Source organism: Ceratotherium simum, chromosome 3 (assembly GCF_057802395.1).
Source record: "Ceratotherium simum simum isolate JZ-2026a chromosome 3, ASM5780239v1, whole genome shotgun sequence".
NCBI classification, from domain to species: Eukaryota; Metazoa; Chordata; class Mammalia; order Perissodactyla; family Rhinocerotidae; genus Ceratotherium; species Ceratotherium simum.
This window is the reverse complement of record NC_141902.1, coordinates 63,124,405-63,151,560: the sequence shown is the minus strand read 5'-3', so window position 1 is coordinate 63,151,560 and position 27,156 is coordinate 63,124,405. Positions and strand designations below refer to the sequence as shown.

Here is a 27,156-nt window from a genome sequence, read left to right as displayed (position 1 = left end):
GGGGGCTCCTAACAGGCATTCCAGGTACTCACTCTGGGATGAGCAGGGGGGCACACCCTAGTCAGTGTTCCTATTGCCCAGCCTACACATTTGCATCCATCTCATAACTGTGCATACCTTATCATTTATTCCAGACTCTCTCTTTCCCATCTCAGGTGATTCCTCCCTATCCTTGCAGGGAAAGTCCTGTGTGCCAAGGTAGCCACTCACCCAGGAGATAGGAAGCAAACTGGGCATCAGAGAAAAAATGCAATGCCATTAATGATTCCATTTCCTCTCTATTCTGCAACTGAGAGCACAATTGGCAGGCAACCTCATCCCCCCAGATCCTGACAGAAGCTGGAGGGCTCTGAGATCTGTGGGTGAGATTATATGACACCACCTAATTTGTTCTGAGCTCCCTGAAAGCTGCAGGGAAGACATTGGAATTGTAGTTTCTTCTGAAATACAAAAATAAAAGAAAATAAAAGGTTGTGACGGAGATTTAAATGAGAATAAAATGCCAATTAACTCAGAGGTATTGGACGAGAATCTGTTTCTCAGAAGAATCCCAGGTCGCACTTGTTGGATCAGTTTCAATTTCCCCCGAAGCACTGAACGGCCACACTGGGGAAGCAGACCTCAGAACAATCCAGAACTCGGTGCCAGACCCACTACTTATCACTTTAATTGACACTTACTCCATATGATGCTCATACATTCACCGAATGGGTTCAATTTAATTTGAAATGGGGAATTTTTTCTTTCCCCTATTAAAATATTTAATGCAGCGAGCTTTAAAGCTAAATAGCTTCAGTGCTAGCATTCCATCACTCTTCTATTTTGCTTTAAAGAATACAAAAGACCCCTCCAACCATGATTTATTTTGCAAATATTTTTTTACCAACTCTGTAATTACAAGGCCTATTGATCTATATACCTTTTCTATTAGCAGTGCGATGGGATAGGTGGCAAAAAAAAAAAAACTACTTCTTTGCTATCTATTCTCTAGTCCTCAAATAAATTAACAAGCACAGATCTATTGGAAGGAAGCCATCCTCAGAATGAGGGTGGTGATCAGACACTCTTCTACCATGGAGCATGTGTGTTTCTGCTCTCAGCTCACCCCCACTCCCACCACTCCAGCCTGTGCTGACCCAGAGACGGGGGTGAGCGTGTGAGGGAGGCAGCATCTTTGCTGAGGAGAAGGATGGGATGCTCCGGACCCTGGCTGATCGTGGGAAAGCAGGTGGGTTCTCCCCCGCCCTGTGTTTATTAGTGCTGACAGACGGAGTGCAAGAGCATCGTTCACCCTGAGGTGTTACATAGTGATACACTGACAGGCAATTATCTTTGGAGATAGTGTTAAAACACAATAATTAATTGGAGGAGCACGCGAAAGAGTGGTGGCCCCAGGCCGAATCGGAATGGTATTTCTAAAAACGCTCTGTGAGGCTGGTAATTTAGCCTCAATGGGTCATTTGATTTCACCACCTCCCCCGTCCTGAAACCTTCCAGGCGCTTTGTTTTTCAAAAGCATTAGCCTTGAATGTGTCTCAGACGTCGTTAAAGTGCTGACCAACCTCCCATAGCAACTTTCCAAAATGGTGCCTGGCAATAGAGCAAAATCACTGCCTTAGCAAAGATGTCTCACACAGCCCTGCTTTTGTGATGGTACATGCTGGCAGAGTGTCTTTGTTTCAGACCGAGGCTGACACATGTCTGCTTAAATAAAACATTCTCACTTCAGCTGACTGATTCGGTGGGAACAAGAAGTTCACACGCCAAAGCATGGGGTGACCTTCATGACCCCCCCACCAGCAGGGGGGAAGACCGCATTGTTGGATCCTTTTACTAACAAGCATTGAGAAGTGTGAGTTTTCTTTTGCTTGTTTTACCATGGTGACATCCATTGACCTATATTTGATATTCTGCATAATATACATGTGTCAGCGATCACACATTTGACTGAGAAGGGGGAAAGAGGACGAGGAAGAGAAGGATGGAGGAAGCATTTAGACTTTAGCAAGAATGAATGTATTATAGAGGAGTCTTTGGTTGCAAGGGGCAGAAACCATCTGGATTTAACTTAAAAGGAGAAAGGGCAGATTTATTTTTAGGACACAGGATATCTAACAGGCTCCAAAGGAAAGCAGCCTTCCTGACCTTGGGAAGAGGTCAGAGCAAGAAGGCATTTGCTCTCTCTCCATCTCTCATCCCTAATAAGGGCTTCATTTTCCTCTTGCTGTTCAAACTGGATGCTCTTGCTCTCTGGTCCACTTGGCCATGGACAACCCCAGGCCCCAGGAACCAGGCCACATGTTGAAGATATGACCAACATGTGGTATGACCACTCACTCATGCTGTCTCATGGACAAAATTCCCAAGTCCTGGGCAAGGGTTTTGCTTGGTCTAGCTGAAGTTAGGTCCTCATCCCTTGTCTAAGCAACCTCATCTTCAAAAATCCTATCAGAAGCTGGAGGGTCTGGTCATTCGCGAGTGAAATTATATGACACCACCTGATTTGCTGCAGAGAAGTTATTGGAATTGTAAAAATAAGAATAAAACACAATAAAATAGAACGTTGTGGTTTACTCTAGAGAGTAAATCATTTTGAACAAAATGGTTGTGTATATATTGGGCAGTTAGGGGTTCAATGTAAGCAGAGAAGATAGCTAAAAAACTGTACTACAAACAGAATAACTTATTTTTTCACTAAAGAAAATATTAGAGGAGATTTAGTCCTAATTGTGCTGAGTTATTTAGAGAAAGGTTAAACAGCAGAAGTCAGAATTTAGTGGTTGTTTGAAACCTGCCCTAGACTGTGCCATTCTTTTTTTTTTTTTTTTTGTGAGGAAGATCAGCCCTGAGCTAACATCCATGCCAATCCTCCTCTTTTTGCTGAGGAAGACTGGCCCTGAGCTAACATCTGTGCCAATATTCCTCCACTTTATGTGGGACGCCGCCACAGCATGGCCTGACAAGTGGTGCATCGGTGCAAACCCAGGATCCGAACCCAGGCAGCCAGCAGCGGAACATGCACACTTAACTGTTATGCCACGGTGCCGGCCCCTAGACTGTGCCATTCTTTTCTTCCTTCTCCAGGAGAGGCATTTTATGGTTCTCTAACATCCTGCCTTTCCTTTTCTAGACAATCTACATAACATTTTGGCATAAAAAGTTTAAAAGAGCTAAACAGTTTTGCCTTTCTTTTATTGGCTATGAAGGAATTGTTTAATTAGGGTATTGTAGAAGTCATAACTCTCTGAGTTATATGTGATAGAAACCAACTCAGACTGGCTTTAAAAAATAAAAGGAGGGCTGGCCCAGTGGCATACTGGTTAAGGTTGCATGCTCTGCTTCGGCAGCCCCAGGTTCACGGGTTCACATCCTGGGTGCAGACCTACACACCGCTTATCAAGCCATGCTGTGGCAGGTGTCCCACGTATAAAGTAGAGGAAGACGGGCACAGATGTTAGCCCAGGGCCAGTCTTCCACAGCAAAAAGAGGAGGATTGGCAATGGATGTTAGCTCAGGGCTAATCTTCCTCACCAAAATAATTAATAAATAAAATAAATTAATAAAAGGGGACCTGTCACATCACATTGTCACTGAGAAGTGCTTTAGAAGGTCAGGGCAGGCCTGGCTGCATCCACAGGAAATCAAGAGTCTTGATAAGGGCTCTCTTTTACTCTCCTTCTCTTCTCAGCTGATTCCCTCTTGTGTGTTGGCTCCATTCACTCCTGCTGAGATTTATCTTTTTCCCTATGGTCAAGGAACATGACTGCTGGCAGCCCCAACTTCACATCCCCCAGGCACCAAGATGCAGGCAAAAAGCAGCTCCAGCAGATGAGTCCTTGCCAGACTCTGATTGGCCTAGCTTGGGTCACGTGCACATCCCTGAACCAATCACTGCAGCCAGGGCTAGCCCCGGTCAGAGTCTACCCCCATGGAGTGGGAGGATCCAGGGCACCATATTGTGGAACCTCCTGGACCACATGGTGTGGGAAAGGGATGGTTCCCCCAAAAGAAGGGCTATGTGCCCCAAGCTACATCCAACCACCATGGGTATTCATCTTGTATATTAATGTTGGACATTGAAGAGGCACCTAGACGGCTGATAAATAGCTTGGGTGCCAAGATTCTGGGACTCCAAGGATCCATCTGGCAATGCTTCTAGTGCTCATGGGCTCTTGGCATCCTGCCACGAGATGTTAAGAGCTCAGAAGCGTGTGGGATTACTAAATAGACCTGATAATAAACCTTCAAGGTTAAGGTTAATGCTACCTTTCCAGGCTCTTCCCTCTGATCTCTCCTGAAAATATCCTCACCTCTTGACGTGGAATCTAGTTTGTTATAATGATGGAAAAAGGAAAGGAGGGGACTATTAGGGAACTGTAGGGGGAAATATTTCAATAGGGAAGGTTTTTTTTTGTTTGCTTGTTTTTTTCTTAACTTTTTATTTTGAGATAATTGTAGATTCATATGCCATTGTAAGAAACAATACAGAGAGATTTTTATACCCTTCACCCAGTTTCCCCAAAGGTAACATACTGTGTGACTATAGCATGGTATCACCACCAGGAAACTGACACTGATGCAGCCCATGGGTCTTATTCAGTTGTCACCAGTTTTATATATGCTCATTCAAAGACTGAGTTTTAATCTGTCTACAATTTTCTCAAAAGTTACTTCTTTGAGCTGGGCTTGATGTTAGCGCTTGTTATGAGAGCAATCAAGTTTCCTAAGTATCTGCTTCCAGATGTTTTCTTGTAATACTCAGATCCAATAAGATCACACCTTGAAGGCAGAGTGGAGATAGTCCATACAACTGAACATAAATAGGCTGTTCATTTCTGTAAATTACAGAAAGTTTTGGATTCCCAATTGAGGAACTTGGGATGTACCCAATAGGCATTGGAGACACATGGGCAGTATTTTGCACTTTGCAGCAGAGTGTCAGGTGGCTTGGGAGGGAGGGAGACTGGAGGATGGGAGATACCTAGCAAGCTAAAGCAATGCTTAGATGAGTTATAGCAAAGGACTGAGGCAAAGCTGTGGAAATCAAGAAAAAGGGACACAACCGAGGAGATGCCAAAGAGTTGGAGAATGTGCACTTGGTTGTGTGCATGCATGCGTGTGTGTGTGTGTACTATCCACTGATGGCCTTTATCTGTTCCAGAACACAATCCAGGATCCCATACTGCAGGTAGATGAGCTTTATTTTTGATTCATCCATTTTGAGGAACTGATAGAACATCCGAGTGGAATTGTGTCTTCAAAGCATGGATGATCTTATCTTGGGCTTGGCTAAATTCGGCAGAAGGTAGTGGTGAGTTCGGAAGAGTCAACCTGCCAAGGTTTTCATTTTTATTTTACAAATTTTTCCAGATGTTACCTCTCTTCAACTATCTGGGGAGATTTCAGGGAATCCTGCATGAAATCAGGTGAGGCATCATGTGATTCTCCAAGTCCCTTTCCACCTGCTAAGATGCAGAGTAGGAGCAGGCTCAGAGAAGCTACACTGTAGCTGAGGTCACAATTGGGAAGGGCTGGCAGTGGGATCCCACCCAGGTCTGCGGGTCTCCAAAATCTGCTTCCGTCGTAGGCGGAAATGCTCCTGCCCTGCTTATCTTCCCTACCAAATAAGTATGTTTGTTCCGGACAAGAACCACGATTCTCTTTGGATCCCTAGATGTGCCCGCTCCGTAGGTGACATAAAGAAGCTGCTCGTTATGCAGTTGTGGAGGGAAGGAAGGGGAGGAGGAGAAGAAGATAGTCTGAATCCACATCTCAAATCATAAGCATTAGGGGCTAAATTAATTGCTTGAGTTAGGAATTAATTAGGGCTTAAAACAACAGCTGTTCTGTCTTGAGTACCAACTGCATGTGACAACACATGATCCACAGTTGCCTACCTGAGACGCTGTACCCACTTAAGAGAGGCTTCCATAAACTGAAGGTGCACAATGAACTATACTTAAATGGTAGGAGCAATCTACTCAAATCCTTAAGTGAAAGATTGCTGATATCGCACACCTTTGGACAAGGCTGGAGATGGCTAACACAGGAGAAGCAAGAACTCTAAGTCTGGGAGCCGGGAGACCTGGGATTGGGTCTGGGTGGTTTATTAACCGTGTGACCTTGAGCAGGCCCCCCTCCCGTGATCTCCATGGCCTCCTCCGAGAAATGCTGATCTAGATCTCTTCCAGCTGGAAAGCTGTGCGAACCCACGATCACGCTGAGCTCTCAGTGATTTGCCTGAGATTCAGAAAGAATAAATACTGTCAGAATTCCTCTTGGTCTCTCTTCCACCACTCTGGATTTTATGGATCAAGGAGGCAGAAGCCCAAGCTGCTCGAGTGTCTGTGTCTGCCTCGTGCTTGGAGCTCCGTGAGGACAGGCCTACATGGGGTTGAGTCCTCTGTGACCAGTGCCCACCCAAGGGCAGGCAAGGAGGGGCCTCTCAGGAAAGGGGGTGGATGAATGGATGAACAAATGAGCAAAGGAACAAACGAGTGATTGTAAGTCTCAGGAAAAGAGGCCGAAACCTCAGGCAGTCCAGAACGTGGGCCTTTTCCTGGGGTAAGTGCCCGCGTGCATGAGCTCCTGTTTGCCGAGAGCCAGGCGCTGTGCTCAGCCTCTACTATGCACCATGATCCTCCCACCAGCCCTCGGGTGTAAGTGCGGTTAATCCATCCTGTTCCACCAGGGAAGGACCAAGACGCCAAGTGCACAGGGTCACACAGCTGGGGTTTAAATCCTGATCTGCCAGAGGCCCAAGCCAGCGTTGTAATCCCTCCACCGTGGGAGATGTGCTATGCCTTCACTGCCTCTGAGCCCCTTGTTTGCATCAATAGCTTCCTTTCTTCCCATCTGGCACCAAGAGCCCCATCCCATACCAACAGCCGCTGAGCAGAAATGATTGAGGGGTTACCCCGGCATCCTCAGGGAAGAGGGAAAGGTACCTGCTTTGGAATGAGATACAACTGGGTCTCAATTCTGGCTCTGCCACTTACCACCTGTGTGATCTCGGCTAAGTCACTTAACCTCTCTGAGTCTCTCTTTCCTCCTGTGTAAAATGGGGATAATGCTATCTACCTCCTGGGGCTGCTGTGGGGATTCAAGATCAGCCATGGAAAGTGTTTAATAGCGGGCTTGCCACATATCTGGTGATAAACAAAGCAGGGACAGCAGCAACCACGCAATGGGGAAGAGCCTGTTTTTACAGTCACCTCGGTAAGGTAAGATGGCAGTTGCCATGTGATGCTCTTTTACAGATGGGGAAACTGAGGCACAAAGTGGTGAAAAGACAAGACCAAAATCACACAGCCTATAAGGGGTAGACTAAGACCAGAGCCCAGATACTAGGCCACCCTCCGGGAAGATCTCCCTTTGTCTTTGCTGGTCTGCATTTCATCCCCACCACACTGTGTGCTGATCTGCATTTCCACTACACTGTGTGGTGTGAATGTCTCTTTACTTTTCCCCCTGGCCCCGAGTGAGATGATTACTCTGGTCTGGAGGCCCTTCACGACGCACGTCACCAGCTCGGGCAAAGGCACCATCCTTGGGCTTTGATGTGGGGGAGCAAGGCCATGAGGCGTTTACTGAAGTCGGTGTGACTGCTGGTCCCCTATGTGGTGACAATGAGGAAACTGAACACCCAGAAGCAAAGCAGTGCGTGACGTCGGGTGAGCAGTCACAGACACCAAGTGTGGTCACATCCCAGGAGACAGTGGCCTGATCCTTTCTGCTCTGCATCTGGGGGTTGGGAGAGGGGAGGTCTGGATGAGACAAGCTCATAGGGGACACTCTGACCTGGAGTGGGCCCTTGGAGGTCACAGCAGAGAACCCAAGAGGGAGCTGGGATGTTGGAAGGGGGTCCATGGAGGCTGAGTGCTGGCTCCCGTTCCCAGCCCTGCTCCTCTCGCAGCGTCTGCCTTCCGCTGAGTTGTGCAACAGGGTTCTTGCATGTCAGCCTTCATGTGAGAGAAAGAATGGGATTTGTCTGCTTTAAAAACTTCACGTTTACCTGCACGATGTTGCATGGAGAATATCGGAGGCCAGGGAGCCAAGTGCTTTGCCCCAAGGCCCTGGCAGCGCAGGGAAGAGGCGGGCCTGTGACCGCTCGTCTGCCGCAGGGGTGGCAGCCGCTCCAGGATGAAGAGCTCTGCCGCTGGGTCTGTGCAAGCGAGGGCTGGACTTGGCCCACGTTACACCGCAGTTAGGGTCACAGACAGGATGTGGGGCCTGCCCAGAGGGACAACATCCGGGCCCTGCCCCCTCATTCCCAAAGAGCCTCTAGTTCTGACTCTCGGCTCCATCTCCAGACGAGGTTATGCAGAGAGGTACGGATGGGACAGGAAGAAAACATCTGTCACATTGCTCTCAATATGCCACTATTGTCCATAACCATATCTTCATTGTAAACACATTCAGAGCCTCTCAAGATGGACCTGGCCTCAGCCTCTGGGGAGCTTCAGGACTTAGGCGAGTCCAGGTAGCCCAACACACTCAGGAGTGGGGTGTCTGTCACCGCCCGCCTTGTGACGAACAACGATCCTCCTCTTCTGCTTGCCTCCCTTCTCAGGCCCCCAGGGTGTGGGGACCGGCACTGACTGAAGCCACAGCAAACTGGGCCTGCGCTCCCCACGATGCTGAGAAACACACCCAGCTGCTTTGAAAGGCCTTTCTCTCCCCTCCTTCCTGATGAAAACCCTCCTGTAATCTGTTAGTGCCGTGCGTCTGCTGGAGCATGAATTATTCAGAGAAGTCTCTGTTCCGTTATCTCCCCTCCCCGGGGACGCCCCTACCATTGTCTGCCCTGATGGGTCATTATGCACTCTGTGAATTTAATCTTTTAGGCTATCTGGCCGCACAGAAAAAATGTATGAATAACAATTTTCCTGTAATAACCTTCAACTAACCTTTCAACCAGAGTGAGTCATTCCAATCCCATTTTCACATCAAGAGGAGTCGAAGGCAGGCAATTACCTCTTATCTGTTTCAGGAGCTGCCCCCACCGCCACCGCACCCTTAATTTTTAAAGGGGTGTTGAAGAATGTTGTGGGAGCCAGAGGAGGAGGTAGGAAGGATCAGGTGATAAGAGGCAGGCTCTGGATTCCCAATGGCAAGTCTGGGCGAGGGGTCTGGAGCCTCAGCCTTCTCATGTGGACAGGGGGACAGGACTGCCCTCCCATCTCCTAGGGCCACTGCATCCGGCTCTCATCAGCCAGCAGTCTGGTTTTCTTGCCCCACAGAAGGCAGCCCCTAATTCCTTCTCTTGCCCCTGCATAAGGGAAAATGTCTTCTCTGCCCAGAGATTTCCTCAAAGCCCTTCCATGGATGGAAATTTCAGATCCATTTTAGCTCCTGGTGAGAGCTTTGGGGTCACCATGCTGCTGACATAAGAGAGGACTGAAGAAGGTGGGGGCTGCACACACCCAGGAGCCCCAGCCTTCGCCCCAGGGCTCCCACAGTGCAGAGATCTAGAAGGAGCCTGGAATTTGGAGTCAGGTAAAACTGACCTTGAGACTTGGCTCCTGCAGCTGTGTGACCTTGGGTAAGTCACTTCCCGTCTCTGAGCCTTGGAAGGGCTTCATGGGTAAAATGGGGATAATAATACTTGGCAGGGTTGTTTTGAGGATCAAATGGAACATTGAAGCAATCTATCTGATGCAAGGCCCTGGGCCTGGGTCGGTTTCTCTCCTGGGGCTGAGGCACCCCCACCCCCACTTTCCCATCTCCTTTTGCTGTTCCTGAGTTCAGCCTGGTTCTGAGCACCCTTCTCCCTTCCCCCGGGCTCCATGGCTCTGAGGCAGGGTCTGATAGACTCACCCACACTCAGATCTGAGAACAGCTGCTCCCAGGGGCTCAACAAATCCAAAGAGGAAGGAGGGACGGTGCTTACCCCAAAGGCGCCTTGGCCTATTGGTGGCTTATAGAATCAGCGCGCCTTTGACTCCTGGACCACGTCTTTGATTCTGCTTTTCTGGTTTGCTTCATACCAATCTTCTTTCTTTTTTATTCTTTTTTTTACCCAGTGTGTGAAAGGACTTCCCCAAGTCATAACTCGGAGAGTCAGGAATAGATCCTGGACTGGACCCCGGTGTCCTGACTGCCCTCTCAGTGCTCAGACTATCACAGCGCCTCCTAAACTGCTTGAATGGTGGCTGTACTAGCAGGATGGCCTCGGGCAAGGGTGGGACCCCTGATACTCCTCAAATCAAACCCTGCCACCTAGCTTTGGGGAGTTTCTTATCTTGGGTCACAAAATAGTCAGGGACCTGGTCCTGAAGGTCTGACAAATTCCAATGGGATAACGCCACTCCGGGCAATCACGGAGCCAGCGTGGGCAACCTCAGGAGGCCTGTCTGAATGACTGGGTTTGCTCAGAAAGCACAAGCTGGAGGCAGAGAGGGAGGAGCCCTGCGGGTGAGAATGAGAAAGAAGAGAGGTGAGCCAGTACTTAGCAGGATTCATCTGCCGTTAGTTTTCAGCCAGTCAATTAGCAGCGTCCCACTCTCCTGGCCAGCTGTCCTGGCTCACACAGGGCAGAGACGTGAGGGTCCTGTCCCGCCTCTGACCCCCAGCCTCTCCCCAGCCCCATCCAGGACCCGCCCCACCCCTGTTCTTCCACCGCCTGAATCCCCGACTCTTGCTTTGACACTCTGAGAGCATCCTGTCTCTCCCTCTTGACCTCTCTTCCTCCAGAAAGCTCCCCCACCACCCTTGGATTGTCTGTGAGGACTGGAAGGAGGCAGCCTGGACTCAGCCCTTCCTTCTTCTCCGTTCCAAGGCCCGTTGGATTCTTGTTCAGACTTATCCTCCTTGTCCCTCTGGTGTATTTGCATGGCTCAGAGCTTACCCACCACTGACCCTGCAGAAGTGTCTTTCTGAATAAACCATTCCCCATGGGCTGAAAGGAAATACACAAAAACACTAACAATAGTTGACTTTGGCAATGGGATTATAAGTGGGTTAAGTTTTACCTTTTGTCCTACTTTTTGGTAGTTTCCAAACTTTAAAAAGTATACATCATAGAAGTTGACAGACTTTAAGAAAATCCCCATTCTCAACATGTTTACTCTCCCACTTAAGATCTGATAGTGATGCTCTGATGCACATTCAACACACGATTCTTCAGAACCTAGTGGGCCACACAGGCTTACGGTTGGCAGGTGTTGCTGTTGATTTGTGAGTTCAGGGGCCGATGGAAGACTCGCCTGTCAAAAGAGAAACTCTCCACCTGCAAACTGGGACGATGCCAGGACTGGTCACCAGAACCAGTCCCGTAAGAACTCAAACCAAGGCCCAGAAGCTGCAGGGGTAGCTGTTTTGCTGAGCTGTGACATTGGCCCAAGCAGCCCTGCTTTGGGTTCCCCCACCAGACTCTAATGGAAAAGCATCCGCTCCTTCACACCGTAAAGAAGCCTTGGCATTGAGGTTCCCAGGTCTCAGCCACGGTGCTGGACAGAGACAGACAACAGCAGGGGACTCCACAGAGACGGCCAGCCTGTGTAGGAAGTGACAACGACCAAAGACAACGGCAACGTTACTTGACGGATGCTGTGTCGCCCAGAAGGAGTGAGTCCCCTCAGTTGCACATGGGACCCACCAGGCTCATTCGTAGGTGCATGAGAAACAGCTCTGGGCCTCCTGGAAACACCTGGGAGTGCAGACTTCCCAGAGAGTGGCTGTGCTGCCTCATGGAGGAGGGCACAAGAGCCAGCGACATCTCTGATTACGGAAACGCAAGCCCATTTTAACCCGCAGACACAGGGTACCTAGGCCATTGGGCTGTGTCTCAGTGGGCTGTTTGCACACCTGCCTCCTCCCCTGGAGTACCTCTTTGGGTTGGGAACCACGGGTGACACTGTCCTGTTTCCCCACTGCACCTTGCTAGTGCCCCAGCCCTAGAGGGATTCATTACAAGTGTGTAGCCAGAAAGTGAGAGAAGACTGAGCCTTCCAAAGGGCGAGTGTGAATGGAGGGACTGGGGGCAAGGAGTGCCAGGGCCTTTGAGCCATTTACGAAGGAGGGAAGAATCCAAAATGGCAGCTGAGAGCATCAAGAACAAACCACGGAGGCCACCATGAGGGGGTCACCTGGACTCAGGGCTGAGCTGTTCCTGTGATGTCTGCACGGGCTCCCAGGAGAAAGGAGCCTGCCAGCCCTGCCTGTGAGGAGGCAGCCCTCACGGAGGACCTTTTCTAGGTCAGAATTCAAACTCAGATCCACTTGTGTCTGAAGCCTGCACGCTTGATCCATCCCGTCTCCGTTTCCAGCACACACAAGATAGTTGGTGATCCCCACGGACTTTGCCTTAGCTTCGTTGATTTCTCCAGTGGCTGTGTTACAGACACATTCCTTTCACCCCTACTGTCCCATCACCTCCCCTTTCTCTGCCCCATTCATCTTTCACCTTTTACAATTATTCCCCACTGCCGGCTCTTAGACCCTGATAGAAACACAAGACCCTTCTCCTCCTGTGCCAATTAACAAAACCGTCCTGTGCAGTCCTGACTCCCCGAGAATTTGCCTTGGAGTCTGGAGCAGATTCCCCTGCAAGGAAAGCTCACAGCAAGGCTGGGAGAAAGTGCTCTGAACTTTTGCTGTGTGTTCTCTGAGATATTTCACATTTGAGTGTCTATAAAAGAGCAAAATGGGCTGAAGAGCCAACATTTGTGCTACAAAAACATGTCATATCAACAACAGCAACCTTTTCCCCAGAGAAAATTAGGCTGTGTATATGTGTATGTGTTTTTTCTTTTTTTTTTACCGGGGGTGGAGGTGTTGCATTTTAATGCTTGATTTTGGCACTTGTGCAGAAAAATAATTGAGATGCCAATGGCCAAATTTTCCTCCATCCAATCTCAGAAAACTCCAGTTTATGTTTAAATTTCTTGCAGCTGAGTTATATACACAGTACATGAGGGCAGCTGTTCAAAATGTACACATTTATAACTCCGCTGTATTTTTTTCCCTTGCAAGGAGAGCTGAGACATAAACACCACCCCGTCTGACTGCACACAAGGTATGTATGCACGCGACAAAAATAAATCCCCCGGGATTTCTACTGCCAGGCTTTCGTGCACACGGGCTCGACACATGTCAGTGCAGATTGCCAACAGGTGTGGCTTGCGGGGAGGAAACAGCAAAGGACAGGTGGGCGACTGTGCGGAAGCTGGTAGAAAGACGGCAGAGGGGCTGTACCGCCTCTCTCCCCCACAACCCAGCCCGGTCCCCCTCCTAGACCAAGTGCGAGGCATGATTGCTGGCGTTATGGCCAAAATGTGGGATTCTGGGTGTGCTACAGCTCCAAGATTATGTCTTCCTCCGTGGGGGGGCGGGGGGGGGGGAGGATGTCATCCCGAGTTTCGCGAGCTGGAGTAGCTGCTCGAGGGAAAGGCCAGATTTACCTCTCACTGTCTGATGGTTCAGAACCAGCTGTACTTCGGCCCCTGTGGAATCCAGGGTGACGTGTGTTAAGTTGCTCTAGAAACACAGCTTGTTTCTGGGCCTCTCCACCCCACCATGAGATACAACGGGCAGGAATTGTCCTCGCATTTCACAGGTGAGTATCGGAGAGGCTGAGTGACTGGACCAGGAGACCATGGAGCAGTCAAAGGCAGAAAGGCACTTGGAAGCCTTCTGTTGCTTTTGCAACAAACCGACGCCGTGAGGAAATGCCATGGGTGCAGGGTGACTGGAGGGACAGAGGAAGTCTTGCCTCACCCATCTGCAGACCTAAATCCCCCTAGGGAGAGTCAACCATCAGGTTTTGACAAAATTTCCCAAGGGGGAGTGGAGCACTAGATTCCTAGGACACAGGCGTTAAAGGGCTCCGTGTCCAAAGAAGTTTGGGATATGCTGATTTAAACAAATGTAAAGAGTTTTCTGTGCTGCAGGAACTCTCAGAGCCTTTAATATGCTAACGATCCAAGGCAAGGTTGAAGCAGCCAGGATTTCCCAACCCCGTTGACCAGGAAAATATTTTCACCAAGCCCTCACTAGTGCTCTGCAGACACACATTTTGTGAAATGCTGGATGGGGCAGTGATGAGTTTAGAAAGACATATTTTCTTGGGGAGGAGTGAAATATTATACTAACATTGGTTAAATGCTCCTCAATGCAGAGTAGTTAAATAGATTAGCTTTAACGCCTCTAGAAAGCTCTGAGGAAATGGGACACAGAAAAGGTAAATTTTGATTAGAAGAAGAGCAGAGAGAAGTGAAACCGCTTTAAATCCGATTTGAGAAAAGCTTATTCAAATATGTTGCTGAAAAAAACAAAAGAGGTTTCGTGTTTTGTAGAAGTTAGATTTTGCACCAGGAACTCTGAGGCTGAGTGGAGTTGTGAAAGGTGCTAACCCATCACTCAAGGAGCCCACGTCCTTCCGGTTCAAGCGACGGCCAGAGGCATCATGGGAAACTCCCGCTGGCTGAGGCATGAGGGTGGGCTCTGGGACCTGAGATGCTTTTTTTTACTTCATTTTTTAAGAGGACAGAAATCACTGCTTTCTTATGGGGAAAAAACCCATGTATTTTTTGGTAATGTTGTGATGTGAGAACATATTTCTGCTCCATCAAAGCGTTTTAAAAAACGCAGCCCTGACATGCAAGCTCCCAAAGGCAGGGGCTGGGTCTCGTGCATCCCTGTGGCCCCACTCCGAGTTTAGGGCTGAACACCTAAGGGGAATATTTGTTGTGCTGAACGAGACATCGGACTCTTGTGCTTTTAAGATGAGATTCTATGGAAAAAATAAGTAAATATGCCTCAATTTGCACACAGTTCTTTCTGGCAGGATTGTCCTATAAATTGTGGCTCTGTCCAGAAGGAGCCTAGGGTTAGGGGGAGGTGACTTGGGGTCTGTGCCTGCCTCTGCTCCCCTGCAGCTGGGTGGCACCAGCAATTCTCTTAACCTCTCTGAACTCCAGTTTCCTCATCGTAAAATAGAGATTCTAAAAGCTGCCTTGCTTATCTCTCAGGTGATAGGAACGTTAAAGGAGACAAGGAATGAACACACGTTGTAAAATTAAGATGCTATACAAAGACCAGTTATTATTACATGACAGAATTTCAGTAATGTCAGGAAGGCTTCTTTTCCTATCTAGAAATATTTTTTGTCAAGGCTTGTCAAGGAGCCTGAAATTGTATTATTAGAAATGCATTCCCTGGGATGTTAAAGGCTTTTAGATCTTTAAGACATTTTCACTAAAATGCATTTGGGAGACATCAATATGAAGCCATTATCTCTGGGCCCTTGAGAGCCTGGCCGAGGAGATGGACTTCTCTGGGCTGGCAGCAAGCCAGCAAACCAGCTGAGTGGAGAGGGGAAGCGATGAAGAGAAGGAGGTGTTCCAGGAAGGGTCCCCACGTGTGTGATAGACTAGCACTTCTCACCCTTGAGTGTGCCTGTGAATGACCAGGGGAGAGAATTAAAATGCAGATTCTGACTCAGGGGATCTGGGAGGGGCCTGAGAATCTGTATTTCTCCCAAGCTCCCAGGTGATGCTGAGGCTGCTAGTCTGGGGTCCACATTTGGGGAGCAAAGTGATAAATAACAGCAAGCCCAACTCCCCCAAGAAAACCTGGCTTTGGTCGAAGGCCTAAGCACTGCAGGATTTGATGATTTGGGAGGAATTCGGACAAAAAGCAGTGCTCCCTCGTGAGAGGAGAGTGACTAGTACATGGGGCTGCTGTTGGTTAGTTTGGATCTGTAGTTTCCTGTGAACTGGGTCAGTGGGCTATGCATTGAGAACTGTAAGGCATGCATGCAAGACGGGGCTTGAGAGCTTGCTGGGCCCCTCCCCGGCAGAGCCCAGTGGGCCCTAAATCTCCCTCCCGCCCCCACCTGCTGCCCCACTTGCCCCTCTCCTTGCTTTGTCATCTTCCCCTAGCTCAGGATTTCTCTGAGCCTCTGGTTCTCTAACCTGCCTCTGTGTGTCCAAGCGCTGTGTGTGTGTGTGTTGTTTCTCTCTACATATATTTCTATCCATCTATCTATCTATCATCATCTATCCATCTCTCCCTCTCTCCCAATCTCTCCGTCCTTCTCCCTCTCCTTCTCTCTGTCATCGTCATTGTCATCTCTGTGCCTCCTCTCCAGCAGCTGGCTCTCAGAGGACAGGTGACTCACCATCTCACTGGGGGATCAGTGTTTACTCCCCCATAGTCCCTGGCATTTCAGCTCTGGACGAGGAGCCCATGAGGGCCGACACAGGTGCTCTCTGCTTAGAGCTCCACTACCCAGCATGGTGCCCGGCACCAGGCGTGGATGAAGGGATTTGGCAGTTTTCCCACTGCTTATGACAGTTGCATGTGGAGATGGGTGTGTAGCTCTCACAGCAGGAGCCTCCAAGCCCCCAGGAAAGTATACAGGCTCCCCACACTCTTGCTTCCTTGTTTTCCCAGGTCCTGGAAGTTACCACCTGAGAGTGAGTGAGAAAGACTGAAAATGTAGTGAATGAGACCAGTCACCTACTGTGATGGACACCCAGCTGAGCATGTGACTGAAGGCCCTCTCCCACCTGGATGGCCGGGGCGTCCCTCACGGAGAGAGACTGGGGAGGGGGTAATGCTGGGGAGAAGCCTGGCCACCAGAAGGGGGTGAGCTGCACAGCCCCTCTAAAGAGGGAGGCCGGGCAAACACAGCGATCTCACAGCATCCTGGGCACATGGCACCTGAGGAGGAGACCTGTCCTCGCAGGGAAGGTGAGGTCATAAATATTCAACTAAATGACTGAAGCTCAGGGATGGTGCATGAGGGCTCATTATATCATTCTCTCTACTTTTGTGTAGATATGACTTTTGCCAAAATAAAAAGTGAAAAAAAAGAAAGATCAACATGTATCTTGCTTCCAATACAACTTTCTGATTACGATCTGACTACCCACCATCCTGCCGGTGAAGACTGCTCTGACCCTGGCCACACAGTCCTGGCTTACTTGGTGATTCTGTTTCCCTTTGCAAACTAAGAATATGGCATTCAGGTTTGGACCAGCGCTGCTCAAAGTGTGGTATAAAGATTGGAGCCTGTCGGTAGGAACCAGTTGTTATCAGAACACAAGGGAATTGAGAGTAAATGTTCAGAAACGTTTGTGGCCATGTGGCGTTGCCCTAACGTCCAAGCACATGGTCAACAGTCAGGTCTTGTCAAATGGGGCCTGGGGGCTGTCAGACTCTAGTGGTGAGTGTCATGTGGTGGGAATTGGGGATTGGTCACGCACAGTAGGACCATGCGTGAGACCACAATGGATTGGAAATTTTTTGTACAAAGTGGTATTTCACAACACACTAGGTTTCAGTCCTTGGGACTTTCGGTGGCACCAGTCAGTCCTTTATTTATTTATTTTTTTGTATGAGGAGGACTAGCCCTGAGATAACATCCTATGCCAATCCTCCCCTTTTTTCTTGAGGAATATTGGCCCTGGGCTAACATCCGTGCCCATCTTCCTCTACTTTATGTGGGATGTGCCACCACATGGCTTGACAAGTGGTGCATCAGTGCGAGCCTGGGATCTGAACCTGCGAACCCCAGGCCACTGCATTCAAGGGTGCGCACTTAACAGCTGCGCCACCAGGCCGGCCCCACCAGCCAGTCCTTTAGAATTGAGTCCTGGAGCACCCTAACAAGAACAGATTTCTAGACCTGCAAGAGTAGGACCCCTGTGCAGGGACCCTGCTCTGGATTGTGGATCTCCCTATGGGGCCTGCCTGGGCCACCCCCCCACCCTCCCTGCCTGATGCTTACCCCTTCTCACCCAGTTTGTGCAACAGATGCAAAGGGCATGCAGGGACGGGGCAATTTCTCAGGCCAAGCCAGATCTCCTCTTTCTCTTTCTTTTTTCAAATTAAAATGGAGATGCATAGAGGCTTCCTTTCCCAGACCCCTCTTCCTGGGAGGACCTGGCAGGGACAGAGGGGCACTCAGGAGCCCCACACAAGCTGTCGAGGCTGGTCTGGAAGAGGGTAATCTCAGAGCCAATGATTTAGAGCACTGCATGGCAGGGTTGGAGGCGGCGCCGTAGCTGTTCCCCACGGCGCTCATTAAGCTGCCATAGATTGCATTTCCTGCCTCCCCCGCTAGCCCTCCAAAGTGCCTGTTATTAATTCATAAAAACACTGCAAGCGTGATTGAGTCCGCTGATTACTGGAGCAGGCAGACACAAGAGACGGTAAAATATTCCATGTCTCTCTATCAGGTTCTCAGGGGCTCAGGAGGAGGAAAAAAAATAAAAAGAGAAAAGCAACAACATGAAGAAAGGAATATGAAAAAAAAAACTGTGTTGTGAAATATTAATCAGAGCTGTTTGCCCCTGGGGGCCAAAAATATGAGGCGGCGTAATCAATGCAGCAGGACCTGCCTGGCGACATGTCTTTGAGAAGCTGATTATTGCGGGTAAACACAGCTAAATATTCTGGATCTTTGGACTGTGCCTCTGGTGTCGCTGGAGAATCCGATTCCCTTATCATCCTTCTGCAGGCGTGGCCCCGGGGGAGCGCGGGAGGTGCTGGCGGGATGTGTCTGCCCAGGCAGGGAATCACTTGGGCCTTAATAGGAGCTGCTTCAGTTCCTCTCCAAACGCTGATTCAGGTGGGGTGGGAGGTAGGGGGGCATGGAAGATGCCCAAGGCGGTGTGTGTGTGCATATGGGTTGGGGCTGCCACCAGAATTGGCTCTCAATAGCTAATGACCCAATGCTGGCCATGCCAAGGGAGCCCCACCTCCAGAGTGGCCTTCCTGAGAGTCCCCAGCAGGAAACCAGGTGGATTTTGGGGGATCCGGGGGAGTGCATTCAGGGGCCTCTAGCAAGACTGCAGTCTTTCCAACTGAACTCTGCATTTGAGAGGGCGTGGTTAGTTGACTGCAGTATAAGCTCATGGTGCACACATCATTGCATTAAGGGGCCCCCATGCCTGCCCCACATCCCTCGAGCTCAGTGATTGGGACATGAAGCCTGTATACATGAGTGGAAGGGAATGCTCACCTGTCATCATGGGCTGGAGTGAGCTGGGGGATCATCCAACCGTGAGGGTGGAGTCATGCAGTGGGGCTCTCACCCGCACAGAGTCTGAGGCTGTCAGAGTGGAAGTGACTTTGGAGATCAGGTATTCCAACGTCCTCACTGGACCGAGGCCCAGAAAGGGACAGTGACTTGCCCAAGGTCACACAGCAGAGATAGGATTGTTGATGCATAGGCCAGCCTCCCAGCACACCACTGGAGCTTGAAGAAGGAGGAGCAGGGTGGGTGATGGAAATTGGTTTGCACTGAGCCTTTGCGCTTAAGGAAAGCTCTCTACCAGCTACAAGGAAACTGGATCAGAGGGAGTGAGCTTGGAGGAAGAGATAGTGCCCCAGAATTCCTAGGTTCTAGCCCCAGCTTTACAACCAAATTTTTGGAGACCTTTGTTCAAATCACCTCCCCTCTTTGAGTCTCAGTTTCTTCATTTGTAAAGAAGTTTCACTAAGTAGTGACAGAAAAGACCTCACCAAGTCCAGGATCAAGAGCAGTATTTGGGGGAGCTGTGGCCAGAGTCTTCTCCACGAAGGACAGAAAGAGGATGGGGTAAGCAAAGCACACTGAACCAATCATAGCATCCGCCTATCCAGGAACCAGAAGAGCAGCTGCCACAAAAGAACTCAGGAGGAGAATTGTCCTCTGCCCCAAAGTGCCCTGAATTACTTCATTCTCCTCTTGGTATTTGTTTTAGAAGCTCAGAACTCTTTCTCTGTCTTCCATCAGTCACGTCAGCAGAGGACCCACCGTGGGCAAGGACCTAGGCAGGCAATGGCTGATTGCTTTGGTGAGCGGCTTAACTTAGGAAAAAAGTTTTCCTTCTTGGCTGCAAGAGATAGTTGCTGAGCCACTTGGAATGATGATGGTAACGGCAACTACCATTCCTCAGCAAGTACTCCTAATCTATATTTCCAATCTTAAACCAATTCTGCCCATTTTACAGAAATGGAAAGCAAGGATTATCAAGGTTCAACAACTTGCCCCAGGTCTTAGAGCTGGCCAGTGGTGGAGCTGGATTTGAATAAGGGTCTGTCTGATTCCTGAGGCCCATGGCCTTCCCACTATGCTTCCCACTGATGTAAGGGTATGAGGAGGAAATGGATGTTTTCTACCACAGATTTCTCCTCAGACCAGGAAATTGAGCTTCAGGCTGGAAAGGAAAGAGTGCTATGAGCTGGCAGTGCAGCTGTGATGGAGGGAGGAGGTCAGAGAGCCCAGGCTGCCCTGAACTAGTCCAGTCTCCTGAAGCCAACAGGCTGCACCCCCGGGTCCTGAGAGCTTCTTGCAAAGATCACCAAACAGCTGGTGGTGATCTTGGGAGGACTATAAAGATGAGAAAAGTTGAATAGTAATGGAAATGTTGGTGCTCGTGAGCCTGATGTTGATCCAAGGAGGGATTGCAGCATAAGTGATAAAAGCCATGACTTATCAGCAATTGGAAAATGTCACGGTGATCATCAGGGCTCAAGACAGATTTACAAACGATAGCTGATTCAAAATAAGCCACGTCAAAACAAGACCTCTTTTACAAGGTTACCAGAAGGGTGGTCAGAGAAACACAATAAATGTAACAGATCTAAATTTCAGTAACGTAATGGGCATGGACTCAATATCTCTTGATGGATAAGATGGAGAAATGCAGGCAGGAACCTAGGAAACTGAGTTTTATGTAACTCAGAGGACTTTGATTAATGCCCAATGCCTGGCCCTCAGTAGATGCTCAGCAACATTTCCCAAATGGAGTGTCAGCGTGGGCAACAGCTGTGTCTGTGACTGAATAGGATCTGAACCCAGTCAACGACTTTACCCATCCCCTGATAGAGACAGAGAAATAAGGTTTAATATTACCTTGGGAATAATAACAATTGTATAGCACAATCTTTATCAAGTCCTCCCCATACCCTCAAAATAAAATAAAAAATAATTGAACATATAGAAAAAGTTCTGGAAGGTTACACAGAAAACCCAATACCAGTGGGGAGGGGCAGCAGATAGACATGAAGGGGAATTCTGCTTTCTCTGTGGTGATTGTTTTGTAATGAGAATGTAATCATACCTTATTTGTGTGGATAGAATTAAAGAAAGAAAAATAAACATAGTGGTCAGGCATATTAAATATTTGGTGGGATTTGAGCATCAGGTGTATTGTTGGTTGGGTGACAGGGAAGGTCCCTTCCAACCCTGGGCTCTATGCATCTCGCCTTTGCTCTGATCGTTATTTATGGTGCTGACTTTGATACACCCTCCCCTGCTCTGCCTCACTTTCTGGAACCTGGTTTCCTTTCTCCCAGGAGAGTCTAGTTTAGGCTTGTGGTCCCCAAATGTAGCTGTACATCAGAGTCACTTGATAAGCTTTTTAAAAACAGAGATTCTTAAAAAAAATAGATTTGGAGTTCGCCCTATCCCAATAATGAATTAGGCACCACCCACCCTCTGTGCAGCAGAGAAGACAGAAATACAAGCAGTGAGGCCATATTGAGCAGCAGGCACTGAGCTCTCCCTTTTCATGCTCATGACACACGTATCCAGTTGGCGTGTCATTACCATCGAAGGACGAGGACACAGAGGCTTGGGGAAGTGGGGACCTGTCCAAGGCCTTGCAGCCACTAAGAGACAAAGCCACAATTTGGACCATTTCACACGCAGTATGTTGTGGGGGCTCAGAGCAAAAGGCAATGACTTTTCATGGAGGAAGGAGGGGTTCAGGAAATTTCACTAGGGAGATGGCATTTGAGTGAAGGCGAGGAGGATGAGTGTGGTTTGGTATTTGAGGTCTGGCGGGAGGGGTTAGGAGCAGCCCAAGGAAGATGTGGAGATGAGAAAATCAGGCACTTAGAGGGTAGCAGGCGCTCTGCCCTGGCTCAGGGTTCTGGCCGGAGGGGTGGGATGGAGCCATGGTGCCCATCTCCTCTGTCAGTGCTCCTTGGAGAACAGCCACTCAAGACCCCATCTGCTCATCAGTCAACATTTCTTGACCCACTACTGTATACCAAGCCCTGTGCTAGTCACTGAAGGTCCCAGAAGCCTAGGGAAGATATTTCCCTCCCTCAAGAGGCTTTCAGTGGAGAGGAAGACTAGACATTCAAGAAATCCCAAATAATGATTCAGAAAATGACTAGCAATGTGAGACAGTGACCCAGAGAGGCCACACTGCTCAGAGAATTACCTGCAAAATGAGTGGTTGCGACTGCATTTTGGTTGAGGTCAGAGAGGGAGAGATGCTGCAGAACCGGGCAGAACTTCAGCTGAAGGGTGGAGATAATTTAGAAAAGATGAGGGAGGCATAACAGACAATGCGCACAGCACGAGCAAAGGTGCAGGGTTTGGAGTGTGTCGGCTGTGGTGTGCCAGGCTCCAGTGTCCGGCCTTGTCCTGTGGGTGTGCCCTGGAGGAGCCCGAGGCCAAGGGCTTTGATCCAAGACAGTTTGATGCCCTTGAAGCCAGTGACCTCAGGCTGTCCCGCAGAGGGCTCCAGGCAGCCCAGGCCCTGGCCCCAGAGCACCTGGAGCTCCAGCCCAGGCAGCACTGGAGCCCCAGCCTCTGAGGACAGTAGCTGTCTTTTACCTGCAGGGCTGCTGGGAGGATAAATGAGCTCGTATTTATAAAGGACTCTCAGCTCCTCAGAAGGGCTCTGCAGAAGCACAAGTGGGTTATAATTACCACGGTTGTAATTAATGAGTCCAAACTTCTTAGAGAATATAAGGTGCGTAATAAAAAAGGGAGAGAAAGAAAGAAAAAAACTCCATGTGTTTGAACTTGGGTTTTTTCCTTTGTCAAGTAGACCTTGTTAGGGTATCAAATGATATTATATTCTCTCCTTTCAAAACTGAGCTGAACCCCAGATGGGATGCCTCAATGCCAAGAGCAGGGATAATGGAGCGTGTTGCATCTCCTGGAAAAATACTGGGCTGGAAATCAATCCTGCCACTCCCAGTAACCTGGATAGTGAGGCTTCATCTGTAAGGGGACGATGCTACCCACCTAATGGCGGGGTGGGGGGTGTTGCTGAGCTCAGGAAGTAAAGCACCAGGCACACGGCTGGCATTCAGTTAACACCAGTTGCATCAGCTTCCGCACCCCAGACCCCAATCACTTTACCGGATGAGGAGGGAAATAAAGCCTCCTGCTTAGCCTGAACTGAAAAGTAAGAAAGTACACGCTTCCAATTTTCCACTTTAATAAATGTGGTTATTTATAATAGATACCGTTTAGCTTTTTTCTTTTGGTGGTGGTGGAGTATCTTTTCCTTAGGATAAATTCCCAGGGTTGAAGGGGAAAAAGCATTCTTACGGTTCTTGGAATGCATTGTTAAATTCCTCTCCAAAGGAGTTTATGATGGTGTACTCAGTTGGATAAGGATGTGTGTTTTGCCACAACATCACCAGCACTGTGTGTTACTAGTTTAATGTGTGTAGAAGGGGACGCCATTCCTTTTGCGAGTTTATACCACTGGTGTGGCAGTTGAGAGGCTGAGACTTCTTACTCTGCCCCCGCGTCCCTGCTGGTGTGGGTCATGTGGTTGTTAGCAGTGCTTCAATATGGTAAAATAGGGAGGTGACAACAGCTTTCTTCTATACAGAAAAATAACTAAAAAATATGATCAGAGATATACATACACTCATGAGAAATTTTTGTAAAGAAATTAGTAGGAAAAATGGAACCAGAAATTAATTATATTTTAAATTAATTTTAAATAACTTGCATATATTACCTATTATGCAAATTCAATTATCAAAAAATCCTTCTAAGGGCAAAGAGCAGATAGTGGCACTTTAATGAGGTGAAATTCACTTTCTAAGCTTGGATGGTTGATCCAGCTATCTACAGGGGCCTCGGCCCTCTTCTTGGCTTCGGTGTTAATAAGCCTTGTTTACTCTCAGCTATTGGGAAATTAAAGTCCAAGTGGTATTTTTTACATTAATTCTGTCGTGTCGTGTAGAATGCCCCATGTCTCAGGCAGTTTTCTTAATTTTATCGGCTCTGCTTTGTTCTTCCTGGCTAGAGTCAGCATTTTTCGCTTCTGCTCTTGTTCTTATCTTGTGCATCCAGAATCTGCAGAGGAGACTCCTCCCACTTCCCCGAGTGGTTAACGTGCTTGGATTCCACCTGGGCACAGGATGCAGCATGCTACACCACAGTCTCAGATAACGGGGACTCACAGGTCTACTTGCCTATCCTCCCCCAGACTATGACCCATCAGGGCAAGGACAGTTCACTCATCTTTGACATTCCAGGCTTTGGGAGAGAAAAATAAATAGAGGAACAGGGGTCAAGAGTAGTTTATATGCTGCTTGACCCAGAACCTCAGAGCATTTCTGGAAAAGGGCCCGCTCATGGAGAGACTTGGAGGAGTTAGAAAGAAGCTTTCTGCACACGCCTGGAAGGAAAGCTAAGGTTGGAATAAGGATGGTGAGAACAGAGCAATGCCGTCCTCAGGTATTTGTGGGGACATATGGCCTAAACGCCCACCTGAGCTCCCCAGATGATCTGCCCCAATGGCCCACCCTGGCCGCACCTGACTGCACCAGGGAGGGTGGGCATCTGAGCCAAGCTTCAGCTATCTCATGGCCTGTCCCAGGAGTTTTGGAATTGGGCCGTGGAGACTTTGGGTGGTCTCTGTTGGCACTTGAACTGGTAGAGCAAGGTGACCATTTTCTGTTTGTGAATAGGGAAGAGAAAGTCAAACATCAGAGACTGAGAGAGAGAGAGAGAGAATTGAAGCAGATGAGAAGGTCAGAGGGAACTGGAGACAGGAGACCGTTAGGACCTGAGAAGGTAAAAGGGAAGATAAAACCTTGGGCCAGGTTCCCTCACGGCCCACCATCTTCCTGCCCTTGGCATCGGGATATTCCCATGAATCCTTACAGTAAATTTCGTTTTACTTAAGGTAGTCAAGTAGCTTTCTGCTCCTTGCAACTAAATGATTTCTGCCTAAGACACTTGTGGTTTTCTTAATAACTTGATCTCATTTGCTAATGTGTACAATTTTTAATTTTTAAAAAGTAAAATCTAATGGAAAAAAGATGCTAATTTCCCCTATTTATTCCTTCTGCAACAGAGATTTCTAGTTGCCTACCCAATATCCATTCTCCTCTTTTTATAACAGAATCCCTATATTTGGGGGGTAGCAATATGCCTAATTAAAAAACTACATATCCCAAGCTGTTTTGTAGCTATCAGTGGCTAAAGGAGCTGAAAGTAAAAGTCATTGGGTGGGGACTCCAGGAAAGCCCCTTAACGGGGCTGACTCAGCTGGCGGATGGCTTTCCTTCCTTCTTTTCTCCTAGGACCTTCCTGTCTGGTACGTGGTCGTGATGGTTGGAGATCTGGCAGCCATCTTCTGAACAGGAGATGGGGCCACAGAATCAGAATCAGAATCACCTGGAAGGCTTGTTAAAACACGGACTGTGGTGGGCCGGCCTGGTGGCACAAGCGGTTAAGTGCGCGCGCTCGGCTGTGGCGGCCCGGGGTTCCCCGGTTCGGATCCCGGGCGCGCACCGACACATGGCTTGGCAAGTCATGCTGTGGCGGCGTCCCATATAAAGTGGAGGAAGATGGGCATGGATGTTAGCCCAGGGCCAGTCTCCCTCAGCAAAAAGAGGAGGATTGGCAGTTGTTAGCTCAGGGCCAATCTTCCTCACACACACAAAAAAAACACCGACTGTGGGCTCCACCTCCGGAGTTTCTGATTCAGGAGGTTTGGGGTGGGCCTGAGAATCTGCGTTTATAACGTGCTCCCAGGTGATGCTGATGCTGCTGGTCTGGGGGTCACACTTTGAAAGCCCTGCTCTACCGGGACGTAGAGGAGCCAGTGCCTCCGGCCAGCACTGCCAAGCCAGGAAACCATGGTCAGACACCCAGGAAAGCAGCTACGACACGACCGCATCCACCCCAGAGAAGCGCTGCTTAGCACCCTCTGCTCACCCCGCACCCAAATCCTGGTGCACCAGGAGGTCGTTCCTGGGCTGCATTCAGCTGCCTTTTCGATCTCTTCCTAAAACCGTTGAAAAGAAGGAAAAAGATCTAAAGTCCTTACTCTGCACTACGGAAAAAATATTAAGGAATTATCACGTAGCCTTAAACCCTATATATGCAAATATACTCATTTGAATAACTGCCAATTTATATGCCTCATCAAATTAGGTATTCAAATTCTAGCCTATGTATGTACAGTTGTTCCTCTTCCCGGTTCAGGCTTAAATAGTCACACGAAGGAGGAGCTGCCGGCTTCTCTTCTGGGTCCCTGTCTCTTTAGAACTGAAAGGAATAATTAGGAACTAGTTTTCTGGAACGTAAATTGTCCCTTTGATGGTTGGGCTGGCCCTCTTTTCTGTCATGTCTGTCACAGTAATACACCATCTCCTTCTCCCATCTGTGGGGCTCTCGAAAATATGTATTTTTTTAATCCCCCTGGGTTTCACCACACCCCGAGAGCTTGCCAAGGTGTTAAGTGGGACCCACATTTCACAGGTGGAGAAACCGAGACCTGTGGTTACACAGGCCGCACACTTGCCGGGGGTTTTGCATTCAAAACCCAAGTTTCTCTGTTCTGCCATGTTAGTCCTACTCATTGTGCATTTTCTTTTTTTGCCTCAGAAGATCAAAATTGGTGATCATTTAAAGCTCTTTTAAAGCTTTTTTATTCTTTTCAAAGATTTCTCCAAAAAATAGCAAAGCCCTTTCTCTCAGTTTCCTCCTGATGACCCCTGTGAGGCATGTGAGGACAGCTGCTCTTCACCTGGTTGTACAGATGAGGAGACCGAGGCCTGAAGTTATAGGGCAGGCGAGAATCAGAGCAGCGACTAAGACCAGGCCATGCTCTCACCCAGCGATGTGAGGAGCCAGCTGGACCAGCTTGCAAGGTAATGGTTAGCATCTCTCCCAACTGATTCAGTGCCCTCGCATTGGTAGCTCAAGATTGACCTTGGTGGGAGTATTTACACCGTGGGAATCAGCAAAAACACTGCCAATCAGGGCACTGGATCTCACCCCTCCCAAACCTAGTTCCAGATTCATCTCTCACAGAGCAGATGTGTAGGATAGAAAGCAGCTATTTTCCAGCCTTTCTTGGATCTTCATGGCTACAGCCTTCAGCATCCCACTCTCATCTCCTGAGGCAGGCCAGGCACTGCACACAGTGGACTTCCCAGAGA

The 27,156-nt window shown here is 48.8% G+C and overlaps 1 long non-coding RNA gene across 2 annotated transcripts; it reads left to right on the top strand.

Moving 5' to 3' along the window:
• Window positions 1-9,085: 9,085 nt before the first annotated feature.
• Window positions 9,086-16,815, top strand: LOC147917592 (uncharacterized). 2 transcript variants are annotated; one of them, XR_015551726.1, is made up of 3 exons: window positions 9,086-9,544; window positions 12,976-13,018; window positions 16,399-16,815. It is a non-coding gene; the product is annotated as an uncharacterized LOC147917592 (long non-coding RNA). The 2 variants fall into 2 exon arrangements; XR_015551725.1 differs by lacking the exon at window positions 9,086-9,544 and adding an exon at window positions 10,413-10,438.
• The last annotated feature ends 10,341 nt before the right edge of the window (window positions 16,816-27,156 follow it).